Raw genomic sequence first — 6,755 nt, 5'->3', positions numbered from 1 at the left:
TGCCACGCTCGGAGATATTGAGCCAGTTGGATAGGCAAGAACAGACTTCCCAATTTATGGCTCGCATCTTCCTCATCCTTGCCTTCGCTGCATTCATCCCCGCAGCGGCGGACATCGAGGCCGGAATCGAGCCCGAAATGCATCCTTGTCCTGAATGATTCCATCATTACGTAGCCCCGAGCGGCTCGTTCGTGTCTGACAGAGCTCACATTTTGCGATCGACTATGTGCTCATTCCAGACTGCCGAGAGCTTGGAGCATTCCCCAGCTGCGCCCGTCCGTCGGCGCTAAGAGAATGCATCAACAACAGAAATACGAACAGTAGTGGCATGACCAATTTGCGACAAGCCGTTCATTGTCGAGTCGCACTGTCTCGACTGAGTCAACAGCATCGCAGGACAGCAGATTATCATCAGCATTATGATCGCTACACTATAAGAGAGCAGGAATCTCATCTGCAACCTGATGAGCTCATTCCAAATAATGACAATGCCTACAGCGGTAGGTCCACACGCGGAGCCCAGGGTGACGTAAGCATCATTCCATCGGGGTTCCTCGACTCGAGTTCGGAGAATCGTGCTCGAGAATTTCGATTACCTATGTATGTTGCACAAGAGAGTCCACTGGATTTTTCGATGTGAGCGAACCAAATTTCGAAATCGGACTCTTTTGGGATCCGGAGCATTTGCTGCTCCATACTCGCGAGTGCATAGCGACCACCGAACCATTGAGGCGCCTTCCGTGCAGAAAATTCGCAGAAGTGTGACATCTTCTTGTTCGAGGTACCAGAAGAATCCTCGGGAATCACGCCTGATGATTGCCTCTATACTCGGCTGACACACGGGATCTGCTGAGTGCAGTTCCCTTGAACGATGGACGTTCTGAGTTTTCGCTCTTGACTGTGCTAGCGCTGCTGTCGAGAGCAGATGACAGCACCCTCATTCAAAATTCTGTCCCTCTGAATTAAGTCAAATCGAAAAAAAGTTCCTCCGACACCGCATTGGTTACCCCTCCTGGTAACGCTGCTTGAACGGGTTTCCTGATAGGACTGGAGGCTGTGCTCCAGCGAAATTCTCCTCGAAAATCCTTGAATTCCCGGGATCCTCATATTTAAGCAGGGTGAGAGCCACGGCGGGATGGCCCTCCCGTAGGGGAGCTCAGGGAGCGAAACACTCGATTCGACGGACCGTCACGACTTGTGAGTCAGCCAACGCAGGCGCGCGCTTCTCCACATCTCTTCATTGGGTCTGAATGAGCAGATTCGCTCATACAATCGACCATTTCACTCTCGATGGGGACTCATATGCGCGCTTCTCTTCTAAGCGCCGAAACGCACAAGGTCCCCCCCGGGACATGCAGCCACCCACGAGGAGCCAAGGCACGTCTCGTGAATATGATACAACAATAAATATTATACCATACAATACGCTGGCTGTAGCTTGCCTAGCAAGACCTTCAAGACGACTTGGGCTCATGCCGAACGAGATTTTACCCCGATGATACTATCGACCCGAAATGAGGAAAAAATCCGCCTCGGTGAATGGATTTGTTCGAGCAGATTGTGGAAAATCTTCGAGTGGAGGGTTTTTTGCGCCATAACCGTCCCGCTTCGGAGCGACTCTTGGCTACTGTGGCGTTATTATCAACGTCCATTCCCTTTCAGAAAGACTGAGGCACTGGACACTCCTCAGTGAGGAACTTATTCTTTCTCTCCTCCTCTCTCCTGATTTTCTAATAGAGCTCCGTGACGCTATATTCGCATGTTTCCACCCGGCGAGGTCCGTCCATTCCATTGTCAGAGGAAGTCACAGAGTATAATACGTTCGCTTCTTTCCAAGAAAACTCGTCACAGCGAGCGCCGAATCGAACGCCGCTGCCACGATACCTTATAGGATTACCTATATATCAACTGTGGAAGGCTGAAACGAATGGGACTAAAGAGATTCTCGCAAACGAGCGACCCGACCACGAGACAGACTTATGGGTGACTCCGGAGCGATACAATGTCCTAAAAAGCTTTCTCAGAATAGCCATGAACCACAGCTTCACAGGCATACTTGTGCGTGTATCGCCGAATGAATGGATGAATGAATGGAATGATCGAGGGAATCACGCCAACAACGAAAGTTTCAGTTCCCCTCGGGAGCAAATCGACGCGAAAGTCTGCTTCCACAAATGAAATCACAAATCACCGGAGGGGGCACGATGTCCACAATTTCTTGGTTTGCAAGAAAGAGACTCGCTCCTTCAGAACAGCGACCCGGACGATATTTTGCGGTTGTTGAGAGAATGAAATCCCCTTCCCTTCTGCAGCCACCAGTCGTCACTCCGCGCTCGGTGTCCCCCCGACCCGAACAAACGGTGCTAGACACGAGACAGACGCACCGAGAGACACACATAGATTAGGAGATGAATACCTATTTTAATGCAGCTGTGTCACATTTCAATCTAAACAGACGCCAGTCAGCTCGTCCGCCTATGTTCTCCGAATTGTCCTGAATTTAAAAACTGTGAGCGATCTCTTCTGAACAAAAGATGGCCGTCCTCATGGCAGCTTGTTCGTTTTGCTGTGTCTGTCACTGTCGGATGTGTTGAGGCACAATCTAAATTCGTGAACAACTTAAATCCGATTCGACCACGCCCACATCAGACATCTCTGTGCGAGTTTGACACTCGGCCGTACTGTGCCTGAGAGTCAGCCTGTCCGCGAGTGCTTGCCTGCCTGTCTATGCGCCCGCGTTCGCTTAGCCCAAACCGCACCGCCGGAGCGGAGCACTGACCGACCCTCGGCAGCCCAGTTGACATCGTTAAACACCATCACAGGCAAACTTCTATGGCAACAATCGATGATTGATTGAAAGCCTGACGGATTTATCGATCACGTGAGGAAGTGACGGATCATTTGATGGAGCAACAGATCGCTTGATGGAACGATAGATCGCTTGATGGCTCAATAAGTCACCCACCACTAGTCAACCACCACAGCGTCGTTTGATGAGACAGCACGCAACTTCGGGTTCGGGCAACGTCATTCGACCCACTCACTCGATGAAGTGATATTCCGTTCGATGGAATATCAGATACATGGGAGAAGAGCTCGTCCGCCCCGAGATCGGGGACAATCGACCAGATCTAACACGCTCATAGTGTGTCCCGAGATTTCTCGAAAGCGGTGCCTTCGTTGGTTTTGCGCTCATTGAGTTGCCTTGGTGAAACTCATTCACAGGTTGGAATTTTCGTCAGCTCCGGAACTGGGCGCCGCTGGGTGGACACGATGACATCAGGAGCCATCAGAGTGTAAAACGAAATCCGCCTCCAGCTCAACGCTCGACGGAGCTCCGAATTATCGACTCTCTGCTCGAAAGTCATCCAGAGTTACATGCAGCACGCGGAGCTCGACGGCACAGCCAACTTTTCCACTAGTGCCGCCGGGCATGAGCACTTTATTTACGCCTCCCAGCCGGGTCTAGAGGAGTTGTTACAGTCCTTTTCGTGCGGCAAACCAACCGTTGAATGGCTCATCATTCCTCAACGGGGCGTTGCTTTTCTAATGCTCCGAAACTCCAAGTCATCGCGCACGATGGAGGAACATCATCGGTGAAGATCCACGAGCATATCAAAACAAGCGAAGACTGGTATGCATGCACGCATTCATGGATGTTTGTTTCGCGGCAGCGGAGCGCTTGCACGACAGCTTACCCATTTGACATGTGTGGCTGGCTGAATGACAGCCTATTTGAATGTTCGTCTGACGACTCGCGTATCGCCCACCAAATAGTTAGCGGGCTCGAGATGTTTGCCATACATCATACGCCTACACTTAGTTTCAACTCATCAGCCAGTCTGCCGAGCGGCTAAGTACCGGCAGCGCAAGCGAAGAACCGCCTGCTGGATCGACCGACAAAAACACCACCGCCCGCCCGTCGGCCGCCGAAGCTTGCCTGCCTGCCGGCTGGCTTCAGCTGCCACTTCTTAATACGTCTCCTGGTAAACTCTGTCGGTCGCTAGTTTTTCCATCAGTTACGGGCTTCCATTCTTCGCGAGAGGGGAAAAGCTTCGGAAGCGCAATTTAGAAATATCATTCACGAACGACCATAGGAGGGACATGCAACGGCGAAAAATAAAAACTCTTCGGGCTGACACACCGTCGCCTATTCCTTTCTTCTTTTATTTGTTCTTCAAGCATTCTGCGTCTCTTGCTCAATTCGTCAGGCGAGCGGTCCGATTCTCGCGCACTCCCTCGATGGGTGTTGCATGCCAGCCGACGGAGGTAGAAGAACACCATCGTAGTCGATTGATCCCAAGTCAGTAGAGAGACCGTCCGCGAGAGAAAAAACGAGCGAGGAATCCGGCCGAGCATCTGACCGGCCGCGCGATCAAGCTATACATACATCCACATACATCCCTGTCACATATTTTATATTATGGACTCGCTCATATGCGACTCGTCTGCGTCTGGCGGCTCGGGAGCAAGGGTCTCTCGAGGAGGACACCCTCGGCGGCAGCAGCAGCAGCATCAGCTATCTTATGTGAAAATGCGATGAGTCGCTCTCAGTCAGTCAGTAAGTTGGTCGGTCGGTCGGATGTGCCACGAGCAAAGAATCGATGCTGTCACCCACGTTCGTCCACCCGCTGAACGTCGCCCGGATATGCGGCACGAGAACCCTAGCCGGCCCGATAGGCTGTCGACAAATGAAATCCGCTCATCGTTCCGTGCCGAGGGAGATTGATGGAAGCCGTGGAGGAGGCTGACAGGAATATTGGAACAAATTGATTGAGGAATGTCGCAAAGGGGACTCACACCGAGAGAAAGGAATCGATTGAGGCTTGGAGGAATAGGGGAAAAAACGAATATTTCGCAGCAGCACAAGGTAAGTGACTTCTGAGATTGGGGAGTGATTTACTCACTCAAAATGGAGAATGACGAATTCGTCCTCGTCGTCATGGTCTTCATAATCATCGAGGCAAGTCATGCGAGGTAGAGCTGCCCGAATGAGTTCCGAACGACTTCGAGAGACACGTTCAAGTGCGGAGCCGAACAGCCCATCCCGAAGTTTCGCAGGAGTAGGTACCCGTGTCGGAGAGTCCGCTCCTTCAATACATATTTGAAGAATTACTGGTGCTTGAGAGTGAGAGCAAACATATCGACGTGTTTGAAAAATTTCTCCTCATTCCATCGAAGCCGAAACTTTCGAGCGCTTCGTCAGGAGATAAGCTACCGATTAGTGTGTCTTGGAGAGAAAATAAGAAGAGGACTTCCACAGTGCCATAGATTCCGTAGCGCGTTGGACGAAAGGAGAGAGAAAATGGAGGGAGCTTGCTTGCTCGGAGAAATCGGTGAAGGAGAAACTTCCAATGGAAAGTCTTTCTCCTCATTCTTGTACCGTCAATCAGGGAGGGCATGAGTCACAAATATACATGTGTATGTTCAACATATCTCACCATCATGGAGTCGGCAATCGCAATCTTTTTCCGCGGACTTTTCCACGATCCTGATGAGCTTACATTCATACGAGATCATACGTGGTCCTCTGAAAAGGCCTCATCAGTCGGGAGTAGAGGGATGATGGGGGACTTCTCGATCGAGGTTGCCGAATGCCTCAACTCAGGATGATGCGGACCCCAGATCATCTTTGCGCTATTGTATCAGACCGCCTAGAATTCCGCGAAGGATGCCGATTCGACCTCCGCCGAACAGGTACAAGTCCGGAACAGCAGAAACAACAACGGAAATCCGCAATCTCTCCGCACCGGTCCGCCTGCACATCGTGCTCTCCGTCGTTTACCCGCACCGGGTGCTTGTGGAGATGTATTTTCTCTTGTAGCTTTGTATACATATGTATGTTCATGTTTTGAGTGCGCTCAGAGATGTCCACTGCATCAAACCCCGTCTGGTCTTCACCATGCATTCAGGCTCAAACAACTTCCGTCAAAGAGAAACCTGTGCCAACGGGAGCTCCTCGAATCACGTACCTCGGCAGCCACTTTGGACACGGGAGTCTCCGTGCAGTCGGCAACGCAGGACCTGGGTACACGATAGGCACCGTACGAGCATCATTGGCGATCACGACAGCGGCATATTTATTCGTTCGGTACCACAGCAGATAATCGCTACTTTCGAGTCACCAAATTAACTCGAGACGTAAAGCAGACATAAAATAAAGCGGAATGGAGCTTTTACGCTCCGCGAACTCAGCCCACTCGCTCGCGTTGGCTGATGAGGGATCGACTTCGTTCGTCCGTCCTATCGGTCGGACGGTCGCGGTAATCGTCGCACATAACGTGCCGGCATTAAAGCTTGCCCATTACGGATTGGTAATGCCCGATGTTGGACGAGCGAGAGCGTCTGCGGAAATAATAATGTCAGCACCGGCGCGACGTTCCCACTAGGACAAACTTTATCGTTCCGTTATAGCCGAACAGAGGTTTCTACCTAGCTGAGACGGTAACGTTGCCCCCTCTCCCGAGTGCGGGCCCGGAAAGGTTCAGACTGTGCGTTAGGACCATGGGAGGGCTTCGACGACGGAATCGTCCTCTGGCGCACTACATCCGGGCATTCGATCGATTTCATAATGGGACAGGTGGTCTCCTGACAAAAACAGCGCAAACTGTTATGACTCTCGATGCGAGCATTCTGGATGCCAGCGATGTCTCCGCTGTTCAAACACTCGAGATTGAAATGCGCTTCCATTCACAAGCCATGGGATCCTGCAATGGGCACGAAGTCGACGGCCAACCGAGAGACTCGCTCGAACA

Source organism: Galendromus occidentalis, unplaced genomic scaffold (assembly GCF_000255335.2).
Source record: "Galendromus occidentalis unplaced genomic scaffold, Mocc_1.1 scf7180000075399, whole genome shotgun sequence".
Lineage (NCBI taxonomy): Eukaryota > Metazoa > Arthropoda > Arachnida > Mesostigmata > Phytoseiidae > Galendromus > Galendromus occidentalis.
The sequence above is the reverse complement of the archived record's forward strand: the minus strand, read 5'-3'. Positions refer to the sequence as shown.